Source organism: Grammomys surdaster, unplaced genomic scaffold (genome assembly GCF_004785775.1).
Source record: "Grammomys surdaster isolate TR1022 unplaced genomic scaffold, NIH_TR_1.0 126113, whole genome shotgun sequence".
NCBI classification, from domain to species: domain Eukaryota; kingdom Metazoa; phylum Chordata; class Mammalia; order Rodentia; family Muridae; genus Grammomys; species Grammomys surdaster.
The window spans coordinates 7,926,810-7,941,282 of NW_021620921.1; the positions used below are offsets into that span (position 1 = coordinate 7,926,810).

The window sequence follows — 14,473 nt, forward strand, 5'->3', positions numbered from 1 at the left end:
TTATATAATGTAACTATTCCTTGAGGCAAACCTTTCTAATGTATCCTTCATGGGCTCTCAAGAATTACAAGTAAATTCACTTAATGCAAACCTCTCACCTTTACCAGGATGTAAAGGAACAGTATAAAATAATCTTCTAAATCTATAATAATTTTATATGCATTTCCTGTAATGGCAGCTGGAGTAGGCAAGTCAGGCTGTAGTGCCCAATTAGTTTTATAACTCTTAAGTTTGAACTTTGTTTTGGATTAATTAAATGACCGATTCCTTTTAGCTGAGTGAGAATATCAGATAAAAGCCATGCTGAAGGCAATCTTGTCCTCTAATAATTGTTACATAGCCCCAGTATCTATTAATCCTTCAAAATTTTTTCCTTCAATTATTGGTTTAAGATTAGGTCTCTTGCTACTAATAGATCAGACCTAATACACATCAGAGGAACCAAAGCCATCTATCTTCTCCTCTCACTCTCAACAAATTTGGAAGAAAACGAATGCCAAGGAACTAAAACAAGTTGAGCAATCCTTTTGCCAGCAGGTACAGTTACAAGGTCATGGGGGGAAGCAAACATAATTTTAATTCCTCCAGCATAATCATCTCCTGGCCCATAAGCTGTTGTGAATGTCTTTGGATCTGAGGCTGGCGCCTCCCCCTCAAGGAACAAGCAAGGCAATAAACAAATTCCAGAAAACACCTTTCTAGGGGCTGGTAGTGAAGACCAAGACAAAAAGACTGTCTGTCACACAAGCTTCTGCTGCACCCACTCTGTGCATAGTCTTAATTTAAATGTGAATGTTTTTCTTTTTTTTCTTTTTCTTTTTTTTTTTTTTTGGTTTTTCGAGACAGGGTTTCTCTTACAGCCCAGGCTGTACTGGAACTCACTCTGTAGACCAGGAAATGTGAATGTTTTAATCTCGGCCTGTTTTCTGAGGCCTGGCACAAAGATTATCTTTCTTGCAGGCCAACACTGTATCACAACTGTTTTAAATACTTTTATTCAACTCTACCTGCTTTATCCTCTTTTCAACCATAAACATGGGTGAGTCAAAGAATTTCACTCATGATTTAACTTCCAACTGGAGTCAATGGAAAAGTGGCAGTTTAATTATATTTTTAAGTTTCTTTTGCAACATAAGAGTATAAGCATAATTTTGGGAAGCAAAACCAAAAGCAAAAACAATGTAAACAATCTATTTTCTCTAAAATCAACACCAAGTGGATTACTTTCAAGTTACAAAATTTTGCTTCCAATTCTTACATATGAATGCATGATATTGCAGCTTTTAATATCTCATTAAAGAGACATTGTTTTAAATCTTTTATATATCTAGTTTCCGAATGACTCCAACCCTGAGTTACCAGTTTTAAACCAACTTTCTGTCACCAAAGTTGCAAATTTTTAATCAAACCCAATAACTTACAAGCCAATAATCTATAACCAAGACATGAAGAACATATTTATACTTTTAAAACCAGAAACAAAAATGAAGTGGCTGCACACATTTACTTATTTGAAACCAGATAAAACTCAGTTTTTCTAGCTGTAATTTCAAGAGAAAGACATCTTGTCACAGAGATTTTTCTGGGACAAACAACTCTCAGCTTTTTTATGAAGTCTAAAAAGCTACAGGTCTCTTTTAAAAGCAACTTATGCTGACAATCAGTTCTTAGAGAAGCTTTTCCAGCTCAGCTCAACTCTTAGCTACAGGTATAGGGTAACTTATCAACCTCTGCTGTGCATATTAAGACTGCCTTTAAAACCAAGTTAAACTAGCCCAAATGGTGTATACATAGCAGCTTTAACTGTTTTTGTCTTTTGAACATGCAACATAGAACAAACATTTAGACAACGAAACAAAAAACAAACAATTGACACATGTGGACATTGGCACACCAAGGACAGACAACAAAGAAAGACCTCTAGGAGCCAAAGAAAAACTCAGGACCTCTCCTGAATTTCCTCCTGTTCCTAGGAGAGCTCTGAAACAGCCTTTTTGTTCTTTTTTGCTGACACAGCTCAGAGAGAGGACAACTGCATTTTTGGAACCCTTTCTTTCTCTCTCTCATATTCAAGATCTAACTCTTCTTTAGGAGGTGTATCGGGCAGCTATTGTAACACCTCAGTGTTAGACTTCAGAGCGCAGCTTAGAACAGACAATACCAGACCAAACAGTTGGAAAGGGGAGGAGTTTTTTTTCAAGGCAGGGGGCAAAAGTAGGGAGAGAAACAAGAGAAGATGGTGGAGAAAGGAGAGAGAGAGAGGAGAGAAGTGGAGGCCAGCCATGACCACATGAAGAGTAGGGGGAATGAAGGGGGGAAGGGCAAGGGAACAGAGAGAAGCTAGAGGCAAGAGAGTAAGAGAATAAGAGAGGAGGCAAGCAGCCCCTTTTATAGTGGGCACACCTACCTGGTTATTGCCAGGTAACTGTGGGGAGGAGCATACCTGGGTGTTGCCAGATAACTGTGGAGGTGGAGTTTAGACAGAATACTAACATTCCCCCATTTTGGTTTAATTAAAAGAGAAAAATTAGAAAGAGGTAACGTCGAAGCAAGAATAGGGTCGTCGTGGTATCTGGCTACTTCCTGCTGGCATTGGAGGTGATGTGTCTTTAGGGGGAACCTAGAAGAATGGGTATGGAGGATGTTTTTCCGGTCTTAGGAAAGTTGGCTGTCTCCTGCTGTCCAGGGTCTATGGAGCAAGCCATCTGAGGATATGTCAGAAGGAACAGGTCCAGCAGAAGCAGCTGTGTGTGTGACAGGACATGGAGCATCTGAAGGTTGCTTCTCTGGAGCTGTTTTGGATGTGCCTGAACTTGACAAGATTTTGATGGCGTCTATTTGGTCCATGAGAGGTAGATCTGAGTGTGTGCTCTTCCCCGGCCTTGAGCAGGCTTGAGAGACCTTGTTTAGCACAACAGACCAAATAATAGGACCTAGGTGGAACTAGCCACCTTGGCTGCATGTCAATAGACACCTAGGTGGAGTCACCCACCTTGGCTGCTTGCACATCCTGCTACAGGAACTTGAAAGAAGAACTGCCCCTGGGCTTGCCTTGAGACATCACCGGCTGTGACCCACGACCAAGAACAGATTATCCCACCCAACTCTCCTGGCTGAAACTAGGAAGGGTTCGGGCGGGGTCTTCTCCTTTAAATTAAAAGCTTAACATTAAAGCATTGAGCCTTGATAAGAGGACTTTGTCTTTGGCTTCATCTTTTCTTGCTCTCTGTCCCATTTTTGTTCCCAGCCCTCTTTTCAGGTGAACCCATTCGACTTGTGGCTGCTGGCCGGCTACTTGAGTGGGTTTCCTGTAGCTTATAAGTTTACAAAAGAGATAACAGCATGAGTTAACAACACGAGCAGTCTTTAAGATGAGCCTTTGTCGGATAGTATAGTGGAATGTTTTATTAGAGTCAGGCAAGTTTATAGGAACTCAGATAATATTAGGACAGTGGCATAGTAAGAAAATATGAAGCATTTAATTGATGGCTACTGAGTTTAGGTAATGAGGTAACAGATAATATCTGTGAAAGCTTAGCTATCAATGTAGTCCTAAGTCTGGGAAAGAGTAAACAATAATCTACCAGTTATATATTAGTTTTTTAAAAATGACAGAGTCCACTAGCCAACAGTTCCCATGGACTCCATTGTCTCTTGGTCAAAGTCAGTTTGGCTTCCAAGCGCTGAAGATGCAGGACTTTTTTTCTGTGGAATGGATACCTGTGACTTGAGAAATGACTTACCTTGGTTTGACTTAGGTAAGTCACTTGACTCAGAGCATCCAGTCTAGCCCACTGCGTTTGTTAGTGACTATATCATCACATACAATCCAGGCTGTATCTTCTAGATGTTTGGTGTCCAAGTCTTCTGAAACCATCTTGGCTTAACTGTTAGAGGCTTTGGGGATTCTGCCGGCCATAAGCTTAAAAAGTACTATCAGCAGACCTCTGACAAGACTGAGAGCCATAAGGATTGGTTGTAACTGAATAGAATTTAATGGCAGTAGTAAAAATCTATCATGACAGAGCCTTTCCTATCCTGTCTTAAGTAACTTTGGCAGGTTGTGTAGGTAGAGAAAAGCACATTTTTGTATTAGCAAAGAAACATTTGGCTAGGACCAGAATAAGAAAGCTGGATCATATGGCTGGTGGGGGGTTGGGCGGCAGTGATAGCAGGGCGGGACTTCCTGCTAGCGCCAGTAGTTGATGCCCAGTGTCTCTGGTGACTAGAGTTTGTAGTGGGCAAGGAATAGCAAGCATGTCCCATATCACAGCAACGTTCATGTTCATTGTTTTTGTAGCGGAAGGCACCTCTAGCATTCACTTTACAGGTCCCAGTCAGAGAGGGAGAGGGAATGCCTCCCTCATATGCTCGGGTAGCCAAGCTGGTGATTGTGCACGTGGGGAAGCAAGTCTAGCTGGTCTGGTGTAAACCTGCAGACATCCACAAGAGTCTCAGCAGTTCCCTTGTTTTGGTTTAATTAAAAAAGAAAAATTAGAAAGAGGTGTGGAGTTGAGCAGGTTTCATGGCTAAGAGAACCTGTGGTGGGGAACAGGCAGAACACATGGAAGGAGTATAACGAAGGTAGATAAATGCTCAAGCATAGGGGATTTGTTTCAATTTACCAGACTACTGGCAGTATGTGTTAAGACCCCTTAAAATAATTGGGTCTAGCGTGCCAGTAAGTGGCTACTTTAGTCCATTATCTAGAGGGTATCGAGTCCAGACCTTATTGCAGAAGTGTATCAATTTGGAAGGCCTCATATCAGGTGTTAATTTTAGAGATTTGAGGTTTTTCAGTAGACAACCCAGTGGGGTGTCTGTGGGTACAGTCAAAGACAACGTGGTACCCATTGGGTGACGTGGTGGTTACCGAGCTATCAGTCAGCGTCCTGAAAGAAAAGCCAGCAACGAAAAATCAGACTCAGGCTAGATAATCAGGTCATCACAAGAATATCTAGGGACCTCCGAGGAGCTAGTCTGGCAGAAAATAGCCCACCTGGTACCATGATTTTCGGCAGCTGCAATACCTTGGGGGGGGGCTGGGATCTATTTCTGAGAGGGAAATCACCCAATGGCCAATGTCCTAGGTTGTAGTTCAGCTAGAGGCCAGTCATATGGACTTGGGCAATGAAAAGCCAACCCCTTAGCCCAGAGAAGGCTGGCCAGACCCTAACTGGGCATCTAGGATTCCTCCTGCCAATCAGAAACTCCTTACCAATTAATACCAATTAATGTGTGTTTGCGAGCTTGTGCAGTCTGGTATCAGGAAAGGTGGAGCAGTGAGGTCTGTGTCCCCGTCTTGCTACACAGCCTGCGTGGCAGAGCACCATGTGGGGGCCGCAGCGGCACAGCTCAGGTGATGGAAGTTTGCAAGCCTCTCAGTGGTGGATGGAATTGGTCTGCAGCAGCAGTGGAAATTCACATGGTTGGCAGGTAGCAGCAGATGAAATGTGCATGGTGTAGTGGTGGCAGCGGCGGCGGTGGGGTTGTGGCAAGCCACATGACGTTGGTCTTGTATGGTCAGAGCAGCCTCACAGCAGCCGGCTGTGGCTGCTGGTGGCCGCATGGGTCTTGCGGTTCCTGAAGTCTTTGTATCCTGGGTTTCGGCACCAATGTTAGTGTTAAGGGACTCCTGAAAGGAGACCCTCTTCAACGCCCGGAATTGCGCGCACCCAAGGAAACATGAGAGACCGACATGATGCAAATGGCAAAAGGTAGTTTACTGACGAGGGGCCCTCGGGTCGAAACGCATCCCACGCAGGGGAAAGAATCGACCCCAACCCCAAAAAGCTGAAGGCTTTTATAAGGGGAGACGCAAGGGGAAGCACTGGTACGGTTACATATAATTGGATATTTAAAACATCAGCAATTCTTTTGTTTTTCTGACCATGAAACCTCGGGTTTCCCAAGGAAAAAAAATACCAGGTGGCCCATTACTCACTCGGGCATGTTTGGATTTGTCAAGGCCTGTCCTTGTGGACTTGCCAAGGTATGTCCTTGATTGTGGTCACTCTGCCCCTGGGAGGGCTTGATATATTTTTATTGTGGCTATTCTCAGCAAGTTGCCGGTGGTCTGGGCTGAGTGCTGAGTTGTTTTTAATTTTTTTATTCTCACATTCCCTACTCCTTTTATTTCTGAATGATTTTAATCTTAAAATCACAGGGTAGTATCTCCAGATTCATCCCCTAGAATCTCATATTTCTGTCTTAACACCAGTAGCTGAACGGTATCTATCCTGGACTTCACAAAAGCTAGTATCTTAATTTATTATGCACGGTCCAAAAACTAGAAGCAGAAAGACCATTATTAGGGGACCCGCTATGGCAGAGAGCAGAGTTGTCAGCCAAGGCGAGTGGGTAAACCAAGATTCGAACCAACCTTTCGACATAGAAAGGTTTATGGCACATATTTGATCTCAAAAAATGATTGCTGCACCCTTGATACCCTGACTGGCCTATACAATTAGGTACAGATTGTAAACTTTCATGCATCTCAACATCCCAGCTGGGGGCACCCACTGCTATCTTGCATAACTCAGGGAATAAGGTTGGCCACCAAGTCCACAGGGGTTGAATAGCAGTGACTGACCAGACCATTTTTCCTCCACATTAAGTACTTCCCAGGTTTGTTTTACTGGGGTGTGGGGATTCTTATCTTCATTTAGAGTGGTGCCTGCGGTGCAGGCGCAACTTAAGAGGGTTATCAGTTTTTTCCAGAGTCCACTCATCTTGATTAGTTTTCAGGGGAGCCTTTTTAACATGTGAGGCATGAATCCAGGTGGGAATCCCATCCACCTTAACAGCAGTCGGGGTTGTCAACAGTACCAGATAAGGTCCTTTCCACCGTGGCTCGAGGTTCCTCGCTCAGTGTCTCCGTATCAAAATAGCGTCTCCAACTTCAAACTTGTGAGGAATAGCTGTGTCTCCAGGAGCATAGGTGTCCTTCAGCTGCTCCTAGACCTCCTTTCTGACTATTTCTAGAGCTCTCAGGCAAGCTAGAAGAGAAGATGATGGGATAAAGCCGTCATCAGGGCAGGCATAGCTCTCTAGAGCTTCATATATTGGAGGATGAGAACCAAACATTATCTCAAAGGGAGTCAACCCCAAAGGCCCTGGGGTTTTTTGCACTTGGAACAAGGCCAGAGGGAGAAAGACTGTCCAGTCATCCCCGCTGGTCTCTAAGGCTAATTTTGTCAAGGTCTCTTTAATGGTTCTATTCATTCTCTCTACCTGTCCTGAGCTCTGGGGTCTACAAGAACAATGTAATTTCCATATGATCCCCAGTTGTCGGGCCAGTCCCTGGCTTATCTGAGCAACAAAAGCTGGCCCATTGTCTGTCCCAATTACCTTAGGTACTCCGAACCTGGGCAAGATCTTTTCCATTATTTTCTTGGCCACCACATTGGCCATTTCTTTCTTGATGGGGAATGCCTCAACCCACCCTGAAAAAGTATCTATAAAAACTAACAGATATTTATTTCCATATTGGGCAGGTTTGACCTCAGTGAAGTCAACCTCCCAGTGGGTCCCAGGTCAATCTCCCCTCAGCCGCTTTCCTTCCAGGCCTCGACTGGTTCCGGCATTAGTGAAGGCACATGCCTTACACCTCTTTACTATGTCTGTAGCCATCTGTCGCAATCTTGGAATATGATAGGAAGATTGATTAGCCAATTTTATCATCTTTTTTTTGTCCTAAGTGGGTGAGCTGATGTATATTAGTCAGGTATTCCAGTGTCTCTTCTCTGGAGAGGACATGTCTTGGCTTATCGATGATTTCTTTATGGTGCCTCTGCCCCCCTGGACCGGTAGGATCATGGATCCCTGTGCAGCTTCTTTTGCCATGCAATCTGCCATTTGGTTCCCCCTTTCTATAGGTCCTGCCCCCTTTAGATGCCCTAGACAGTGTATGATGGCCACTTTGCGGGGCAAATGGATAGCCTCCAATAAACTAAGAATCTCTTCCTGGTTTTTAATTTCTTTTTTTCTTTTTTTTTTTTTTTTGGATTTTCAAGACAGGGTTTCTCTGTGTAGCCCTGGCTGTCCTGGAACTCACTCTGTAGACCAGGCTGGCCTCGAACTCTCAAACTCAGAAATCCGCCTGCCTCTGCCTCCCAAGTGCTGGGATTAAAGGCGTGCGCCACCACTGCCCGGCTGGTTTTTAATTTCTTTACCAGCAAATGTCGGCAGTCCCCTTTGTTTGTAAATGGCCCTGTGGACATGGGCTGTAGCAAAAGCATACCGGCTGTCAGTGTAAATATTAATAATTTTCCCTTCTGCCAGTCTTAGAGCTTGAATTAAGGCTACAAGTTCTGTTTTCTGGGCCGACGTCCCTTCCGGTAAACTGCTGGCCCATATGACAGTCTTTCCATCTACTACCGCTGCCCCTGCCCTTCGCTTACATTCTACGATGACGCTGCTTCCATCAGTGAACCATGCCGGTGCCCCGGGCCATGGCTGGTCAGTTAGGTCGGGTCGAATCCCCGCCTCTCCAGCCAATATCTCGTCACACTTATGCACTGGGTCTCATCAGTCTCAGGTAGTAGGGTAGCAGGGTTAAGGATGGCGGGTGGGGCAAAAGTTACCCGCTCAGTCAGCAACAAGCTCTGATAGTGTGTCATCCTGGCGTTGGTCATCCATCAGTCTGGCGGTTGTCTAATAATGCTTTCTAGGGTGTGGGGGGCCACCACAGTCACATCTTGGCCCAAAGTTAGCTTTTCAGCATCTTTTACCAGCACAGCCGTTGCTGCTACTGCTCTCAGGCAGGAGGGCCATCCACTGGCCACTGGGTCTAACATTTTAGACAGATAAGCTACCGGGCGTTTCCACGACTCCAAGGCCTGAGTCAGAACTCCTCTAGCGACTCCCTTCCATTCATCAACGTATAGGGTAAATGGCTTAGTCAAATCAGGCAGGGCTAGGGCCAGGGCTTGTAGTAGAACCTTTTTCAGGGCGTCAAAGGCCTTCTGGTGGTCCTTAGTCCAGGTGAATTCCCCCTTCTCCTTGGTGAGAGGGTACAAAGGGGCTGCCAAAGTGGCAAACCCCGGTATCCACAGTCTACAGAATCCCACTGTCCCGAGGAACTCTCTTACCTGGCGAGGGGTGGTTGGGTTTGGGATCCGCATCACAGTCTGCTTTCTGGCATCAGTCAGCCATCTCTGTCCATCTCTCAGGCTGTATCCCAAATGAGTCACTTCTGTCTGGCACAGCTGCACCTTCTTAGCAGAAGCCCGATACCCCAACTCACCTAACTCTTCCAGGATCTTCTGGGTCCCTTGTTCACATCCTGCATGAGTTTCTGCAGCCAATAAGAGATCATCAACATATTGTAAAAGGGTCACCTGTGGATTCTTGGCGCGGTAGGTGGCGAGGTCTTGGTGTAGGGCCTCATCGAACAAGGTGGGGGAGTTTTTGAATCCTTGAGGCAACCTTGTCCACGTGAGCTGTCCAACTTTTCTGCGCTCTGGGTCTCACCATTCAAAGCAAATAAAGGCTGGCTGTTAGGGTGTAATCTTAAGCAGAAAAAGGCATCCTTTAGGTCTAGGACGGTATACCAAGTTCGCTCAGGTGGTAGTGCGCTGAGCAAGTTATAGGGAATTGGTACTGTAGGGTGGATATCTTGCACTCTCTTATTAACCTCCCTAAGGTCTTGGACCTGGTGATAATCATTAGTCCCTGTTTTTTTTACTGGCAATAAAGGCATGTTCCATGGGGACCTGCAGGGGACTAGAATTCCCTGTTGTATCAGTCTCTCGATGTGTGGCTTTATGCCATCTCTTGCTTCTTTCCTCATGGGGTATTGTCGAACCCCAATAGGTGTGGCTCCAGACTTGAGTTCAATGACTACAGGGGGAGCTTGTTTTGTTATCCCCATCACCCCTGTTTTGGCCCAAGATTGTGGAAATCGGGTTAACCAGTCCTGTAACCCTCTGGGGGGCTCTGTTACCTCTTGGTATAGCCGGTATTCTTCTCCCAATTGGAGGGACAGTACCAAGGCTTGGGGTGCCTCTGCCCCCAGGACAATTTTGGTCCAGAGGGGGTAAAGGTTATTTGGGCCTTCAGTTTTGTCAACAAGTCTCTACACAACAAGGGAGTAGGGCAGTCTGGAATTACCAGAAATGAGTGAGATACTTGGCTCTTCCCAAGGTCTACCTTCTGGGAGGTGGTCCAAGGATACTGTTTTTGTCCGTTGGCACCAATCACTAGAGTCCATTTGTCTCTTAATTTTCCCAGAGAATTTTTAAGTACTGAATATTCTGCTCCTGTGTCAACTAAGAAGTTCATAGGGGTCCCCTCCACTCTCAAAGTTACCCTAGGCTCGAGGAGGGGGGCCAAGCCCCGTCCTCTCTAGTCTTCATCTTCTTCTCCCAAGGACAGCATTCTCATGCCTGGCTTTTTAGGACATTCTTGAGCCCAATTTCCCATCTCCTTGCAGTAAGCACATTGGTCCTTTTCTATCGGTGGCCGGTCCATCTTCCTGGGTCTCCTTAGCCCCTGGCTTTGTCTGTCGCCCAGGTTCCCTGACTGTCTAACCTTGGCTCTCCTCTCTTCTCCTACTACTGCAGCCAATATCTATGTTAATTTCTTTTCCTGCCTCTTCTCCCATCTATCCTCCTCTTCTTTCTTTCTTTTCCCTTTCCTTCTTCTCCTCCTCTGTTTCCCTCTTATGATAAACTTTCTCTGGTTCCTTCACTATATCTCTAATAGTATAATCCTGTAGCCCCTCAATGCGCTGTAGTTTCTTTCTAATATCAGGGGCAGATTGCCCGATAAAAGCCATGATTATGGAAGCTCGTTGTCCTTCTGACATAGGGTAAAAAGGGGTGTATCTCCTATAAGCATCCATAAGTCTCTCCAAAAACACTGAGGGGGGTTCATTCTCTCCTTGCATGACTTCTCTTACCTTAGCCAAATTGGTAGGCCTTCTCGTGGCCCCTCTGAGACCTGCCACCAGAGCCCAGCGATACACGGACAGCCTTTCCCTACCTGCTGCCGCGTTATAATCCCAGTCGGGACGAGTCAACGGAAATCTTTGGTTAATTATAGCCTCATCTACTGTCAGGCACTCCTGATCATCTTGGACATTTTTCCGAGCTTCAGAGACTATTCTCTCTTTCTCTTCAGTTGTAAACAGGGTCTGTAGAAGCTGCTGGCAATCGACACAAGTTGGTTGATGGGAAAACATCAAAGACTTCACCAGACCTATAAGTCTGGCTGGATCCTGAGAAAAAGAAGGATGGTTAGCTTTCCAATTATAGAGGTCAGAGGAAGAGAAAGGCCAATATTGAAGCAACTGTAATTGATTTGGGTCAGTCAGAGAGGGCCCAACATCTCAGAGAGGCAGGGCCACCGTGGAGTCAGGATCTGAGACAGAAACTGTTCCCCTCCGACTCCTCGTCCCTGCCGAGGGCCCGCTGCCCATCATGAGAGGGGAAGGGGGTGCAAAAGGCGTGGGTGCGGGCTGGGGGGTACTGGTGGAGGCAGGTAAGGTGGGGGTATAGGAGCTAGCCAGTCTGCAGGAGGAGGAGGCCACTCAGGGGGTTCTTCAATCTCAGGATATATCTTGGGAGGGAGCTCCGGTGGAGCACTGGTCTCTTCAGCTTTCTGCGGTTTCGATTTCTTCTCCATCACATTACCCCGAACAGGTCTCGGGAGCTGGGGCAATGTGCGGTCCATGGTTTCAACCATGGGGGTGGGGAGTGGACTAAATCTTCTTGTATGCTGTACAAGCCTGATGACCTGTGTTTGATCTTTGGAATCCATGTAGAGATGGAAGGAGAGACTGACTCTCCCAGTTTGTTCTCTGCTTCCCACATACACACTCATTTCACATACACACAGAGAAGTACCTAAAATATTTTTAAAAGTCCAAATACATTGTCATTACTCCTACAACAAAGTGGGAGGAGGGAACCATTTCTGAAAGTTGCCCTCTGACCTCCTCCACACATTAAATACACAGTAATAATAAGCATTAAAGTAAAATATACATTCATTTAAAAGATTTTTAATACCATGCTTTTGTCATTAAATTTAACAAATGCCATTCGACTATCATCTAACTTATTAAGGAAATTTTATTTTTGACATATAAAGAAGAAAAGGGAAGTTATTTTAGCTTATATGAGTGGGCAGTTGATATTAAATAATGTGGTGTTTTGTTTTACTTATTTAAATTATTCCATTAGAGAAAATTTCTCAGGCTGGGGATAGAGCTCAACTGTTTATACAGTGTTTATGTAGGGTATGTGAGGCCTGACTCTAGTCCGACCACAAGGAACGTCTGTGCTGTTCAGCCTCTCTCACCATTCCCAGCTGAAGTCCTCAATGATTCTGTAGAAGAAAACACAAGCTGAGCACTCCCTTAGTTTACAGAATTGTCTGCCTGTGCACATACCTATTCTAGTTTAAATATCCTGATTTCAAGTGTAGTTGCTCACTCGCCACAGTCTATTAGAGTATATCTTCTCTGTATCAGAAAGCATTACTGTTTGTAACCTTAGGATACTTTGTCAACGAATACACTTCAGAGCACTTCAGAGCATTGCAGACAAGTGGCAAGCATAGCTGTAGCCTTTGTAAATTGTTTAAGCACGAATATGAAGCTGGTTATGGTGTTGCAGTCCTATAACGCCAGCACTTGGGAGATAGAGGCAGGAGAACCACCCAGGGGTTCAAGGCCAATCCTGGTGGAATTCTCCATAGTGAATTTCAGGCTATCCTAATAATGAAAGCCTGTCTCAAGAAGATGAAAACAGACAACCAAGATTGATAACTGTGTTCTCAAAAACATGTGTACTGAAACTAAAAGACTGTTAAAATTCATAGAGAAGTTTGGGACCCTCCCATCTGAATTAAGGTTAACAAGTTCATAAGCTCACAGGTTTCAGGAACTAGATGGCCACAAGCCAGAAGGCAGGCCAGCTAGGTCATTCTGGGAACTGTGTTACCACAAAGGATAGCAGAACTAAAGATACAGGTTGGCTGAGTTACTCTAGGAAATGGCTGCTTACAATGGTCAGGTTAAGGTCACATTCCTGGATAGAATGTGTACAAGATGTTTCCCACTCCCCACCCTGGTCTGTGACTAGCTGAATAATAGGTTGAGACTTTCTGAATACAGGATGTTACTCCCTCCCCACCCTGGTTTGTGAGTAGCCGAATAATAGGTTGAAACTTTCCGACTATTTTTATGATGTAGGTTGAGATTTTTCCACTGTCCCCTCCTGGTTTCCCCCTTCATCCCCCTCTCCCCTCCTCTCCCCTCTCCCCTCTTCCCTCCTGCCCTCCCCTCTCCCCTTTCCCCCTCTCTCTCCTCCCCCCTCTCCTGTCCTCTCCTTTCTCCCCCTCCCCTCTCCCCTCCCCTCCCCTCTCCCCTCTCCCCTCCCCTCCCCTCTCCCCTCTCCCCTCTCCCCTCTCCACTCCTCTCCCCTCTCCCCTTGTCTCCCCTCCCTTCTCTCTCCTCTCCCCTCTCCCCTCTCTCCCCCTTCTCCCCTCTCTCTTCTCTCCTCTCCCCTTTCTCCTCTCTCCCCCTTTCCCCTCTCCCCTCTCCTCTCTCCTCTCTCCCCCTCCCCTTTTCCCCCTCCCCTCTCCCTTCTCTCTCCTCTCTTCCTCTCCTCCTCTCTCCTCTCTTCCTCTCCTCCTCTCCCCCTCTCCTCCTCTCCCTCCCCTCCCCTTCTGTCTCCCTCCCTCCCTCCCTAACCCCCTCCCTCCCTCCCTCCCTCCCTTTCTCCCTCCCCCCACCCCTTTCTCCTTCCTGCTCCCCTGTCTACTGCCTGTGGGGTTAGGTTGAAAATCTCTTGTTAGTGCTTTACTGCCATGCCTACCTACTTCCTGATGATCATGATAATCATGGATTAACCCTCTAAATGTATAAATAAACCCCCAATTAATTACTTTCTTTGAATTTCTTTATTTTGCCTTGGTAATGGTGTCTCTTCACCACATAGAACAGTAACTTAGCAGGATCTGAGTTCAGGTGTTTATACATGTAAGGCAAGAACTTTACCAACTGACCCATGTGTTTAATCATGCCCCTGTTTTCTTTTGTTTTACAGACCAGCCCAGGTTTCAGGTAACCTAGTTTGTCCTCAAACTCCTGCTCCTTCTGCCATTGTCCCCACAGTGCTCAGACTACAGGCCTGCCAGTCAGGCCTGGCTTTGACATTTTACATTGACATAGTTTCTCACGAAGTTGCCCATACTGGCTTGAACTCATTCATTGTAGCCCAAGCAGATTTTGAATTGGCAATGCTCCAGTCTCAGAATTCAGGGAATCAAGGATTACAGGCTTAAACCAAGTATAGCTAAAGGCCTGTTTCGAAAGGTCAGTCAAATAAAACAAACCAACAAAACAAACTGATAGAAAGGTCAACCAGAACCCAGTATGGTGAATGAAGCCTGTAGTCCTAGACCTCAGAGGTTAAAGGAGGAGAGCTTGAGAGCTTACTACAGAGCCACCATGAGTTACTGA

At 45.7% G+C, this 14,473-nt stretch overlaps 1 pseudogene; it reads right to left on the bottom strand.

Annotated features, from left to right (window-relative positions):
• Positions 1–6,660: 6,660 nt before the first annotated feature.
• On the bottom strand, positions 6,661–11,676 carry LOC114611488 (annotated as a pseudogene).
• Positions 11,677–14,473: the final 2,797 nt, after the last annotated feature.